At 42.1% G+C, this 15388-nt stretch overlaps 1 pseudogene; it reads left to right on the top strand.

Moving 5' to 3' along the window:
• Positions 1–1561: 1561 nt before the first annotated feature.
• LOC141117646 (cholesterol 24-hydroxylase-like) overlaps positions 1562–15388 on the top strand; it is a 50851-nt pseudogene continuing 37024 nt past the window's right edge.

Raw genomic sequence — 15388 nt, 5'->3', positions numbered from 1 at the left:
TGGTAACCTGTCAAAATGTTTAAAGTTTAGTCCTATGGAGATTTTTAAGTACTGAAGTTTGGCACCATTTCACGAGTGTGGTAAAGCATGACATGTAAAGCCCCTTTCACACTGAGGCGCTTGTAAACTGCCAGTAAAACACTGAGCACTTTTGAAGAGCTTTTCAGGCGCTTTTGAAGTGCTTTCCATTCATTTTAATGGAGAGGGGGTTTTTTTCACCACCCTGCCAGCGCACTGCCCCAGTGTGAAAGCATTCATTGATTTTAATGAAAATAGGTTTTCGTGAGCTTTTCAGGCGCTTTTTTTTAGCCTGCAAGCGCCTGAAAAGCACCTCGGTGTGAAAGGGGTCTTAGGTATCTATTTACTCGGTGTAACATCATCTTTCACAGTACATAAAAAAGTTGGGCTAACTTTACGGGGTTTTTTTTCTAATTCATGAAACATTTTTTTCCCCCCAAAAAAACACATTTAAAAAAATTGCTGTGCAAATACCGTGTGATATACAATTTCAACATTTGCCATTTTATTTCCTAGGGTCTCTGCTAAAAATACAATTTTTGAAAGTAATTTTCTAGCAAAAAGAAAATATGATTTTTACATGTAGGAGAGGAGTGTCAGAATTGGCTTGGGCTGGAAGTGGTTAAAGTCAAACTTTAATAATTATTGCTGTCTGTGTAGATTTGCTCTAATTTCCTGCCAGGACAGGAAATAATGGGAAAACTTTTCAATGGGGGCAATGTTTTTATTGCTGTCCCTAGCTTCCTGTCCTTTTAATAACTGCCCCCACCCAATTTTTGTATTGGTGTCACAGTAAAAGGAAATTAGGGAAGACCTCCCCTATAGGGTCTCAGACTCAAAATAAAACACTTAAAATAAAAAAACTATAAAAAAAAAAAAAAAATACCGGAGTTAGGTTTTAAAGGTAGACGCTTAGAGGTATGTTTATAAAATAAATGTGCAGAGCTCTTCATCCTGTTTGCATGTCAATTTGTTCTGTGCTAATGGGAGCAAACACAAATGTTAATAGGCCATTTTCTTTTGGGTCTAATGCTATTCTTTCCAAAAATGGAATGAAACAAGAAAAAACATTTTGGCCACTAGATGAAGCTAACAATCATAGAAAATATTTTTTTTTATTCCCTATAATCATCAGCTCCATCTAGTGGCCATAATGCAGTATTTTCATGATTCACTCTTTGCTGTTTGATTTTACTACCAACTGCCAATCGTGACCCATTCAAGTGAAAAGGGCCGCTCTGCAAGCACCCTACAACCACGTCCAATGCACACAGTTTCGGAACGCTAGTGCATGGCCGACGTGGTTAAGGCACGCGGTGAATAGGCAATACAATGCCTCCTCACCACCTGTCAAACACCTCTGAAAAGCGATCTGAGCATGGATCGCTTTTCAAAGGAACAGCAATCCTTGCCATACATGTGAATGAGCCCTAAAAGCTGCAAAGTCTTCCTAAGTGAATGACTGAGCAATTTCTCCTTGTCACCCTTACCCAACCCTCCCCTGATATGTGTCACTCACAGTACAGCACAGGATTCGCAGTTTATCTACAGGGCTGCAGTGTTCATGTAGGAGCTGACATTGTTTCCAGAACACGCAGACATTCGTGAGTGTCTATGTGGCTGACACCAATATATTAACTGTCATGGATTTTTGTGGTTTCATCTCTTGGACTTTTCTGCTCATCGTTGGCATCGTTGGCACCTGTTTCCTCCTGTACTGTGGTTACATCTACTATATACATGGGAAGTATGACCACATCCCCGGACCCCCCAGAGACAGGTAAGATGCATTCCTTATTGTATAGCTTTAGGCCCCCTGTACATGAAACTTTATTTGGAAATGATTTTCTCTTCCATACAAGTCAGCCTGAATGCAAACCATGGCACAAGCAACTGGAAGCATCTCCTAAACAGCTTGAGGCTGGGTTCACACTGGTGCGATTACAGACATCGCATGTGATTCGCACCGCATTGCTGTGCACTTCACATGCAATGTCTGTGCAATGTAAATTCAGCCACACAAACTGTATGGCTGAAATGGCATCGCATTCACACCAAAATGGTGCAGGACCCCTTTTTTTGGTCCGTATTGGAATCGGATCGCATGAGTGTTCCCGCCCATGTGATCCAGTTCTTGTACCATTTCATATTTCACACTGTAATCTGCAAACCGATTTGGGCGTGTCATTAACTTTATATTGACACCCCCAGCGGTTTGCAGGTGTCAGTGTGAACCAGTTTGTGATTCAGATGCGACGTGGGAACCCGCACAGGAATCACAGGGTTTCCCGCATGGCATCAGTGTGAACCGGGACTGAAGCTGTTTCTTGAGAAAGGCGATTCAGAGCAACTCTGAAACACCTGAAAGCATACAGTGCCTTGAAAAAGTATTCATACCCCTTGAAATTCTTCACATTTTTTCATGTTACAACCAAAAATCTAAATGTATTTTATTGGGATTTTATGTGATAGACCAACACAAAGTGGGACATAATTGTGAAGTGGAAGGAAAATGATAAATGGTTTTCAAAATGTTTTACAAATAAATATATGAAAAGTGTGGGGTACATTTGTATTCTGCAATTACAGCTGCAAGTCTTTTTGGGGATGTCTCTACCAGCTTTGCACATCTAGAGAGTGAATTTTTTGCCCATTCTTCTTTGCAAAATATCTCAAACTCTGTCAGATTGGATGGAGAGCGTCTGTGAACAGCAATTTTCAATTCTTGCCACAGATTCTCAATTGGGTTTAAGTCTCCACTTTGACTGGGCAATTCTAACACATGGATATACTTTGATCTAAACCATTCAATTGTAGCTCTGGCTGTATGTTTAGGGTTTTTGTCCTGCTGGAAGGTGAACCTCCATCCCAGTCTCAAGTCTTTTGCAAACTCTTATGCCGCGTACACACGACCGGTCTTTCTGTCGGACCGAAGTCTAATGGTCTTTCCGACTGAGTTCCGACGGAGTTCCGCTGAAACGGACATGCTCACACACAATCACACCAAAGTCCGTTCGTTTAGAACGTGATGACGTATGACGGGACTAGAAAAAGAAAGTTCAACAGCCAGTAGCCAATAGCTGCCCTTGCGTCGTTCTTGGTCCGTCGGACTAGCATACAGATGAGCGGTTTTCCCGTTAGGAACTGAGTCCGTCGGAAAGATTTGAAACATGTTCTATTTCTAAGGTCCATCAGATTTTTCGAAGGAAAAGGTCCGATGAAGCCCACACGCGATCGGAATGTCCGACTGAATCGTTCCGTCTGACCTTTTCTGCCGGAAAGTCCGCTCGTGTGTATGCGGCATAACAGGTTTTCTTCTAAGATTGCCCTGTATTTGGCTCCATCCATCTTCCCATCAACTCTGACCCACACATAGCATTTTTATTTTAGGCCAAAAAGTTACATTTTGGTCTCATCTGACCAGAGCACCTTCTTCCACATGTTTGCTGTGTCCCCTACATGGCTTCTTGCAAACTGCAAATGGGACTTCTTATGGCTTTATTTCAACAATGGCTTTCTTCTTGCTACTCTTCCATAAAGGTCAGATTTGTGGAGTGCACAACTAATAGTTGTCCCGTGGACAGATTCTCCCACCTGAGCTGTGAATCTCTGCAGCTCCTCCAGAGTTACCATGGGCCTCTTGGCTGCTTCTCTGATTAATGTTCTCCTTGCCCGGCCTGTAAGTTTAGGTGGATGGCCATGTCTTGGTAGGTTTGCAGTTGTGCCATACTCTCTCCATTTTCAGATGATGGATTGAACAGAGCTCCGTGAGATGTTTAAAGCTTGGGATATTTTTTTATAACCTAACCCTGTTTTAAACTTTTTCACAACTTTATCCCTGACCTGTCTGGTGTGTTCCTTCATAATGCTGTTTGTTCACTAAGGTTCTCTAACAAACCTCTGAGGGCTTCACAAAACAGCTGTATTTATACTGATATTAAATTACACACAAGTAGACCCTATTTACTAATCAGGTGACTTCTGAAGGCAAATGGTTACACTAGATTTTAGTTAGGGGTATCAGAGTAAAGGGGGCTGAATACAAATGCACGCCACACTTTTCAGATACAGCAAAACCTTGGTTTGAGAGCGTTTTGCAAGACAAGCAAAATTTTTTAATCAATTTTGACTTGATATACAACAAGCGATGTCTTGATATACAAGTAGCGTCATGTCACAACTAAATATAAAAGAGAAGAGAGGCAACTCTAAGTGTAGCAATTATTTCTTATGGGAAAATTTGCTTTGATATAAAAGTGCTTTGGATTACAAGCATGTTTCTGGAACGAATTATGCTCGCAATCCAAGGTTTTACTGTATTTATTTGTAAAAAATATTGAAAACCATCTATCATTTTGCTTCTACTTCACAATCAGGTGCCTCTTTGTGTTGGTCTATTACATAAAATCCCAATATAATACATTTATGTTTTTGGTTGTAACATGACAAAATGTGGAAAATTTCAAGGGGTATGAATACTTTTTCTAGGCCCTGTATTACATTTGACTTGCTTCTGAATCTGATCCATGTCTACATGAATTTTTAACCTTTCTGCTACCAGAGCCATTTTTTGAGTTTTGTGCACATGGGTTTAAAAAATCATTTTAAGACTGAAGATTGGTTAAAACCCACCAAACATTAAAAATGTTCTAAAAGCAGAGACTCTGGAGAATAAAATGGTGCTAGTTCTAAATGTTTGTATCACATGATATTAGTACAATAGATATGCCGTGTACAGACGATCGGAATTTCCGACAACCAAACCGTGGATTTATTTCCGACGGATGTTGGCTGAAACTTGTCTTGCATACACACGGTCACCCAAATGTTGTCAGAAATTCCAAACGTCAAGAACGCGGTGGCGTACAACACATACGACGGGACTAGAAAAAGGAAGTTCAATAGCCAGTGCAGCTCTTCTGCTTGATTCCGAGCATGGGTGGAATTTTGTGCATCAGAATTTACGACAACGGATTTTGTTGTTGGAAAGTTTGAGAACCATCTCTCAAATTTTGTCAGTCGGAAATGCCGACAAAAAATGTCCGATGGAGCCTACACGGTCGGAATTTCCGAAACAAGCTCCTATTGAACATTTGTTGTCGGAAATTCCAATCGTGTGTACGCGGCATAACAGTTGACAAAGCAAACATTTTCTGTAAAACTGCAATAAAGTTAATTTTAGGGTACAGAAACCCTGTAATGTCATGCCTTAAAATGTATTAATATATAGTGTATAAAATAAATTGTTGGATTGATTTCATTGCAATATTTGCGCTGCTTGTCCCCCTTTTTATTGTTAAAATTGTGTGCGCCCATGAAACCACTACAAACGTTGGTATCCAAAAAATTCTCCAATTTCTCATAGGCGACATTTAAAAGGACGTACAGGTCATCAGCTTAGACGAGTTAACTGCACATAATGGCCCCATAACCTAATGCTCCCACCCCAGTGTGTGTGCCAATATGTACCGTGTACCACAATCAGCTTTCATATGTGCGAGTACGTAGTGGTGGTGGGGGGGAATTAAACATTTTTTTTAGGGGGTTAAGTGCTGGCTAAATAGCATTTTTTTACACTTTGTTTTTTCAATTAACTTCAATTTTTATCTTATAGGAGACCAAAAGTCCCTTATGTGATAGCATTTTCCTATGACAGGTTCTTTTTAATGAGACATTAGGCGTCTATTAGACCTTTAATGGGCGGGATACCTCATATCCCACCCACCTTCCACTGAAGCTAAAGGAGTGCAAATAATGCTCCATTAGCTTCTTATCCCAGCTGAGTCTGAAAGTGAGATGCATGGCGCTTTTGTGTTCATTCTAGTTAGGGGAGATCAGGGAAAGGATGTTCGCTGGTCCCCCTCCCCACTACCCACTGGCACCCATCATGGAGGTCTCAGATTTACAGGAGACAGTGGAATCTGGGAAACATGACAGGGGAGGATAGGCACTACCTGGGGTTCGTTTAAGCCAACTGTATAGCAGGTGGATCACTGCCACCTGTTAGCTGGCTGCCATGCTGCTGCCAACATATGACATACATCGGTTTCAGCAAAAGGGTTAAGGCTAGAGTGTAGTATTATGGTCCATTAATTGTAATAACTTTGCATTCACAGGGTAGGAATGTCATGTTGTGCTGTAGCATTGTGCTGGGCTGCAAGTCCTCCATGTGTAGAAGAGCAGGGGCAGAACTAGAACTCTAACCCATTACTACCCTAGACAAGTCATTCTCCCTTAGGGTACTCCTTGGACCCTGCCAAAGTATGATCGCTTCCCGGCCTGGTCTAACCCTCACCCACCAAGAAGTCTGTTCTTATGCTACTTCTTATGGCAGTGGACTCTAAAAAGCAGCTTCATCCAACACCATCTGCTTCCAATGGGAAAACAGAAACCTTTTAACTGAACGCAGTTAATAATTCCATAGTTACACACTTTGGCACATTCCTTTTTTGGTTGCAAACAATAAAGAAAGCAATAACAAAGCCAGTGGAGGAGCCTATACCTCTTTGGGGAAAGGGGGTGCTTGGCACAGTTCTGCATCTGATGCAAAGGGGTGCAAGTAGATCCAATAGTCCTGCACCTTTTCTCCCCTGCTTCTCTGCTAAGGGGAAGCTCCAAGAGCTAGAGCCTCACAGAGTGCATCCTTTGTGTGGTCCTCCAGACACTTCTCATGAAGACCCCACCAGACTATTCATAAATAATGCCTATTTCTTAGGTAGCCCCACACTGGCATAGGCAGGGCTTGCACCACCTCACTATCTGTGGTCACACCCTGTTACTACTTCAAGGGTCTCTAGCAACTACTTGGGATACTACACCACCTCTACACTACAAGGGGTTTCTAAGCTTACTCTCATGGCTAATTGTGCCCCTACCCTACAGGCATTCAACAGAAAAATGGACAGATATTTGTTACCCTCTGCCCTTTGTCTTTTATATTTTTTATGAGAGCTGGCTTTTAGCATTTGACTCAGCTGCTTTTTTTGGAAATTTGCAGTAAATACCAAACTTGCCAACTTGACCCAAATCTACCCACATGAACCTTGCTGCTGAGTAGTGGTGGTTTCTTTGCTTGGATCCTAGACTTGTTTGATGGTGCAACCTAGGAAACCCAAATGCAGCAGGAAAACAGTAGTTTTCCAAAAGTGGTTAGCACCAGCATGCAAAAGATAAAAGATCAGTGCTCCCACCTGGGTTAGTGTCAATCCTCAAAAGTGCTCAGTGGTGCAGCTAAAGCCATTGATCACAGTTGTGTATATCAAACAGCAGTGTGGGATAGGGGGTGGTATGTGTAGATTTAATATTTCTTTGGATGGCAGAGGTGCACACTATGACAATATGTGTTACTCATGTTATAATGAGAAATAATGAATTTTGCTTATATTTTGTTTTAGCTTCCTGTTTGGACATACACCATCAATACTGAAGGTCCTTAAAAACAATGGCCTAGTCCATGATTTGTTTCTGGATTGGTATGTTGGTGAACATAAATGTATCTTGTAGAAAATGAATGTTATATCACTCTACTGTAGTATATGATTATGTGCATAGGGCATGGGTGCTCAACCTGTGGCCCTCTAGCTGTTGCAGAACTACAAATCCCATGAGGCATTGTATGGCTGACAGCTACAAGCATGATTCCCAAGGCCAGAGGCATGATGAGACTTTTAGTTTTGCAACAGCTGGAGGGCCACAGATTGAGCACCCATGGCATAGGGGCATCCTGCACCCTCCCTGCTGTCACCCATTAGTGGTCACCTTCTTCCTATGTGCCACCCCTGACCCAGCATTATCCTCCTTGTAGCCCAGAGATCATCCTTTTTCTGCTTTGGCGCCACCATCTTGGATGAACATCCCGCGCATACTGTATGTAGACACACAATTGGTCTCTACATACCTTTAGTACTTGGCAGAGCCTTGCGGATAGTGCGCATATGCGTGAAATCCCCATGCATGTGCTGACACACCACTCTTCTCATTTTGGCCCCATATAGTGGCAGAGACCTGCTGTTTTCTGCAACGAAAATTGAGTTTGCGATATTTCAGATGGATGTGCTGCAAAGTCCTATAGATGTGTTTGCACATTCTCAAGATTCGTGCAGAAATCATGCCTCAAATGTCATCCTTGCCTAGGCAACAATGCAGGAACTAAAAAGTAGATATATAAAAAAGGAATTTAAATGATGAATTTTAATGAATGAAGGTCCGCTTTATGCAATGTGCCCTTTATATTATTTTAGCCAAGGTTGAGATTTCTGTTATTACATGTAATGTCTATTTTGAGTATAAAGTATTAAAAATACATTTCATTTTCTTCCAGCTAAGTGCTAGGCTTTTGGGACCCTTTTTTTTTTTTTTTTACAGTTCTTATCTTTCTTTTTTCTGGCAAAGAGCAACCAATAAGAATTCACTCCGCTGAGGTCATACCATTGCAATATTAATTCTGAATGGTTGCTTTGTGTTACCACATTTAGGTATTAGAACGCTTAAAGCATTTGTTACCCCAACACTTCATATTCCTGATATGTGCCTGCTGTACCATGTACTTGTATGAAAAAAAGTATCCTGTTCTCTTTGTATTGCTTCCTTTGTGACAAATTCCTGGTGTTCCTGCTAGTCCCCCTGCTCTCCTATTAAAAACTGGCCACACTAGGCAGGAGAACACACCATGGTTGGTTCTCTAGCTATGCTGGGAGCTCAGCGCACTCTCCTCCATTCATCAGACTTGTCCTGACACGCCCCCGTTGCAAGCTTAGTGTGCTGCTGCTTCTCCTCCCCCCTTATGCAACTAAGAACGAACAGAGGGAATGTGATAATTTATTTAAAAAAAGGGAAAAAAAAGGTATTTATATATATATATATGTTTTTTTATATCTATACAAACATGTTTTGTTTTTCATTTCTATTTTAAATTGAATGGGTTGGTTTTACAAGGTGACCGTTTACAATCACTTTAAGTATCGGGGTACCTTTTACACATGAGGCCTTTGGTGGGGTGGCAGGGACATTATGAAAATATGTGAACTGGGCATTAAAAATGATACACCGGGAAGAGTGGAAGCAGATTTAGAAACTTGCTGAGAAAAGTAGAAACTTGCTAGAGGCCAACTCGTAAGCCACTGTTAGAGGTCCAATAATATGAAAAAGTGCTGTTATTTAAAATAAATAAATTGTGTATGTATATATATATATATATATATATATATATATATATATATATATATATATATATATATATATATATATTATAATAATATATATAAATATTATACTAATATACTATATTAAATATACTAAATATATATAATTGTGTAATATAATATACAAAATATAATATAATTTACAAAATATATATAATTTCTGTAATAACAAGGGTAACATTTGTACTATACTGGATATACTTACCTAACTTTTTTATGCTTTATACAGGGCACGGACTTATGGTCCTGTGGTGCGTATCAACATGTTACATAATGTGAAAATTCTGCTATCAAGCCCAGAGTCAGTAAAGGTAGGACAACAGACTACTATAGCAGGTGGTGTAGCGCTGATAAAATAAAAAAACAAATTAAAATAATAGTCCATAAACTTCAAAATCCCATAGGTGCTGTGACATCATGCTGGAAAACTTTGTGGATATAAAGTGATCCCTTCACCAGCATATGAAGTGGCCTCTCACCTCAACAACCGGACCCTTTCGTTATAGAGGGTCAGATAGGCTTTCCCTTGCGGGTCAAATAAAGCAGATATGCAGAGGATCCAACTTGATCAGCAGCGGTACAGGATACACAATATGCAGAATCAATCCCCAAACGTGTATGTCATGAAAATATAAAGGGGATAGACCATAGTGCTCTCCGTATAAAGATTTTAATGATAAATGCAAAGATAAAAACTTACAAACAAAGCACTCATCCAGTGCCAGATGTATGAGCATGGATAGATAAGCTATGAGATGGTCGTGGGTGACGTCACGACGCTCCCTTCCTTCCGAACGCGTTGCGTCCCAGTGGGCGGGGACTTCGTCAGCGGATCCACTATTTTCTCAGCGCTGCACCACCTGCTATACTATTACTTTTAGGGATTTGATTTATTGACCCTGGTGTCCAGCTGCTTTATCATCTATTTAGCATATATATTTGCGCTGATTTGTTCCTTTTTTCCATCTTATTTCCTGGCTGGAGGATGTCCTCCATTTTTTTTAATTAATTTTTTATTGAAAAGAACAGGTTTTTTTTTTTTAGTACATACTGTATACGTATACTATAAAAACGTATACTATTTTAACCATTATATAGTCACATATTGTCACAATTGGTGTATTGTAGAAAACAGCATACAAAGTACTGCAGTTGAATTGATTAGTTAATCCAGCAGTTGTTATTGTGCAAAGACAAGAATGGAAATGTATGTCGATCAACAGATATACTTGTGTAGATCCCAAAACATATAATCAGACGGATATTTGAGGAATTCAAAAAGGAAAAAGAAAAAGGATAAGGGGTGTAGGGAAGGGAGGGTGATGGGGTGCAAAACCTCTCTATCTAGGGGGGAGGGTTTGTCAAAGGTGTAAAAAGTGCCCAACAAGGATTTGATACAATTGCCAATGGGACCCTCCTAGCAGAAACTAAGCTTACACTCGTACTTGGGAAAGAAGAGGGAAGAGGGGAAGAAAAAAAAAGGGGGGGGGGCAAAGGCCCCAATGTTAAAGTGGAAGTAAAGTCCGCTGTATTTTTTTTTACAAAGCCCCCCAGATGGGTGGGCACAGCATATCGGGGGCCGATCTGGGCTGTAAATGTTCGCTGAGCTGGGCATGCGCTGCTCAATGAACATGACAGCTGACAGGCAGAAGGATGCATTTACGGCAGAATAGACCAATAGGGTCTCTTCTGTCATAAATACCCTGCCTGTCAGAGATTTTTAATAGAAAGAGTTTACTTCCTCTTAAAGGGTAAACCATCTTCTAACGCTTTCTCCCCAGCCTTACTGTCTCCGACCTGCCACTTTTATTCATTGGATTTCAGTTCTTTCCTTAATGGAGGCTCAGCGTCACATGGGAGGGGGCACTAGGTAGGGTGGTCGGCATGCAAATACAACTTTCCTAGGAACACCCACCCCATCCAGACTAACAGCAATCCATTAGTGAATTTTAATGTTTGCATAACTCCTCCCAAGAGCCAGCCCACTGCTTGCTTCAGGGCTGAGCGCTCTTGAAAGAAGTACTGGACAGGGGGCGCTGTGATATTTTCAGGAAGCTATGTACAGCACCCTGCCTTCCCCTCCCCTCCCACCAGCCATGATTGGCCTGCATTGTATGGAGAGCGCAGAGGCCCAATGATGATATCACTGTTTTAATATAAAGGTACGTAATAAAAATGGAAACGTTTTATTTAAAAATGTCATTAGTATGTTGATGAGGGAGAGGGAGGAGCCAGGGAAGGCAAAAATTTAAGCAGCTTTAAAGAGGAAGTGAACACTGTTGGGTTTTACTTCTTCTTTGTTTCCCCTACAAAGGTAAAGCATAATGGGCTAGTATGCATCACATACTAGCCCATTATGTGTCAATTACCTGAAACTGAAGCCTGCGATGTCCCCGATTTCCTCGCCTCCACAGAGTGTCCATCTTTCACCCTCTCCCTTCTGGGTTTTGCGGCTTCGGCGCTGTGATTGGCCGGAGCCGCGATGACGTCATTCCCACGCATGCGCGCGGGAGCTGCCAGTCACGGCACAATCTTCTTTAGAAACGGCACGATCGCTGCTTCTAAGGATTTCTAAAGTGCGCACTAGACATCGGCGCCCGTCTCTTTTGCAAGTATCTCCTAAACCGTGGAGGTTTAGGAGATATTTCGAACACCTACAGGTAAGCCTTAAAGTGACACTAAAGGTTCGATTTTTATTTTTTAAAAATAACAAACATCTCATACTTACCTCCACTGTGCAGCTTGTTTTGCACAGAGTGGCTCCGAATGGCGTTTTCTGGGGTCCCCCGGGGGTCTCCTAGCTCCTCCCCGTCTCAGATAACCCGCTGAGAGAAGCGCTCTCCCAGGGGGTTACCTTGCGGGCATGCTCCCGAGTCCTGCATTCGGCGTCGGCGTGCAGGACTTGGCCCCCCGTCATTGAATTGAGAAGAGCCGAGAAGCCCGGGCAACGATCGAGCGTGGGATCGAGCGCAGGACTTTCAGGTAAGTAAACCAGTAATCATCAGATGTTTTTTCACCTTAATGCATAGGATGCATTAAGGTAAAAAAACATGAACCTTTAGAACCCCTTTAATCTAGGCTTACTTGTAGGTAAAAGTGGTTGTAAAGGGTTTACAACCACTTTAACCGCACTGGAGAGACTTAACAGAAAAATGGGGCTTTGACTCGTTTCACAGGTAAAGTTGTCATTCTCTAAAATTATACTGAGGTGTGTGATGTGTCCATTTTAGATTTGATAACTTACAGTATTTAGCTCGTTTATTGACTACTAGTTAATAACCAATGTGATTGTAGCTGCATTTTCATTTTATTTGCAGGAAACTCTCATGTCTTCTAAGTACAAGAAGGACACCGAATATAACCGGGCTTGTTATCTGTTTGGTGAAAGGTATGTCTGGCTACACAGTTAATGTGGTTGTTAAAGCGGAGGTCCGCCCACCGCTGCAAAAATGAAAAGCCAGCAGATACACATACTGCAGCTGCTGACTTTTAATAATCGGACACTTAGAGCCCATTCACACAGGGACGACTTGTCAGGCGACCTAGTCGCCTGACAAGTCGCCTCCCGTTCTGTGCTATGGAACCGTTCTAAGGGGAGCGACGCAAGTTGCTCCAACTTAGAAAAAGGTTCCTGTACGACTTCGGGGGCGACTTGGGGCGACTTGCATAGACTTCTATACAGAAGTCGTTTTGCAAGTCGCCCGGGCAGTCGTTTGCAGGTCGCCTCGCTGAGGCGACCTGCAAGTCGTGTTGCCCCTGTGTGAATGGGGTCTTACCTGTCCTGGAGTCCAGCCACTTTATTAGGTACACCTGTTCAAATGCTTGGTAACACAAATCCCTAATCAGCCAATCACATGGCAGCAACTCAATTCATTTAGGCATCTAGACGTGGTGAAGATGACTTGCTGAAGTTCAAATCAAGCAACGATTTGGTTGTTGGTGCCAGGTGGGCTGGTCTTTCAAAACTGCTGATCTACTGAGATTTTCACACACAACCATCTCTCGGGTTTACGTAGAATGGTCCAAAAAAGAAAAAAATATCCAGTGAGCTGCAGTTGTGTGGAGGAAAATGCCTTGTTGATGTCAGAGGAGAATGGGCAGACAATATGACAAACAAAATGGTTTCAGACAATAGAAAGGCAAAAGTAACTCAAATAACCTCTCGTTACAACCAAGGTATGCAGAATACCCTCTCCGAATGCAGAACCCTAAACCCTAAAGCAGATGGGCTAACCACACCGGGTGCCATTCCTGTCAGCAAAGAAGGGGAAACTGAGGCTACAATTCGCACAGGCTCACCAAAACTGGACAATAGGAGAGCGGAAAAACGTTGCCTGGTCTGATGAGTCTCGATTTCAGCTGTGACATTCAGATGTTAGGGTCAGAATTTGGCATAAACTAAATGAAAGCATGGATCCATCCTACCTTGTATCAATGGTTCAGGCTGGTGGTGTAATGATGTGGGGGATATTTTCTTGGCACACTTTGGGCCCCTGAGTACCAATTGAGCATCGTTTAAACGCCACGGCCTACCTTAGTACTGTTGCTGACCATGTCCATCCTACAGTGTACACATCTTCTGATGGCTCCATATGCACCATATCACAAAGCTCCAATCATCTCACCACTGTTTTTTTTGAACATGACAATGCGGTCACTGTACTCCAATGGCCTCCACGGCCACCATTTCTCAATCCAATAGAGGAGCTTTGGGATGTGGTGGAACTGGAGATTTGCATAATGAATGTGCAACCAACAAATCTGCAGCAACTGCGTGATGCTATCATGTCACTATGGAGCAAAATCTCTGAGGAATGTTTCCAATACCTTGTTGAATCTATTCCATGAAGAATTAAGGCAGTTCTGAAGGCAAAAGGGGGTCCAACCCGGTAATAGCAAGGTGTACTTAATAACGTGGCCGGTGAGTGTAAGCTCAGCATGTCCCTCCTAAAAAGCAAGCTACATTGAGAGGCGTACACTTACATGGGTACCAGAAACTTAATTAGAGGTCAGTTATTTGCAAATGCACATGGTGTATACCCATCTCTGAGGGTAGAGACCCGCTTTAAGGTCAAGTATTCCGCAGAGTGGCTTCAGCCTTCTCCCAGGGCATTGATGGAAATGGCACAAAGTAAAGGTACAAGTAATCTTCATGAGAGAGTTTACTAAAGTTTGTTCATGTTTGTAATCTTTCGGTTGTGAATGTGGCTCAATTAAAAGGTACCCCATGTGTGAGCAGAGTGACCCTGTTGCAAGTGTCCAGCGTAGCCCAGAAGAACCCACCCCTGGGGTAGTCCTCTCATGTAACCCAGACTTAGAACCCTAGGAGTTAATGGTAAAAATACTGGATGAACCCTCTGCACACTGCTATACCCTTTCTAGCAAACTTTGCAATAAAAAATAGGGATATTTAGTTGCATATTGCAATACATGTTTAAGCTGGCCAACTGCGTCAAAGTAATCCATCTTTAGCAGGTCCTACTCTGCTCTGCCACTGCAAATGCTACTGGAGACACAATGCCAATATGGGGCAAAGAGACACACAATGGGGGAGAGCTACAAGGTTTAGGTCTGGCCTAGGGTTGTCACTGGGTTTTGAATAATGTGTCCGGGTTTCAGTCCAACTGAATTTGGCTCGGAACAGGGCTTGACAGGGGGATGAGGTGGCATTATGTACGTCACATTACTATTCTCGTTGGAGTGCCCAAAGGTGTTCCAGGTCTGTTACAATCCTATAGTGTATACTAAAGCAAAAAAAATGTACTGTGCGCCGCTAAAGTGTTCGGGTTTACCTTGAAGAAAAAGTGGCAACTTTACACCTGGCCCCTGCGGATATCCAGCTCCAAGTCGATATTGTGTCCGCTGACATCAGTGTTGGGGGTTATTATTGCGTCAAATGACACCAATGCTGAGTGTTAATATTGTGTCCACTGACACCAATGTTGGGGGTTATTATTGTGTCAACTGGCAGTGACACCAATGTAAGGGATTAATATTGCACCCACTGACACTAACATTGGGGGTTAATATTGTGCCCAGTGGCTGCAATGTTGGGGGTTATTATTGTGTCAACTGCCACCAATGATGAAAGTTATTGACTGTTGGTGCTGATTTCCTGGACAAGACCAGAGCAGAGGCAGTGTTATGGCTGTATAGGAAGATGTTATGTA

This window comes from Aquarana catesbeiana, linkage group LG13 (assembly GCF_042186555.1).
Source record: "Aquarana catesbeiana isolate 2022-GZ linkage group LG13, ASM4218655v1, whole genome shotgun sequence".
Taxonomy (NCBI): Eukaryota; Metazoa; Chordata; class Amphibia; order Anura; family Ranidae; genus Aquarana; species Aquarana catesbeiana.
The sequence above is the reverse complement of the archived record's forward strand: the minus strand, read 5'-3'. Positions and strand labels throughout refer to the sequence as shown.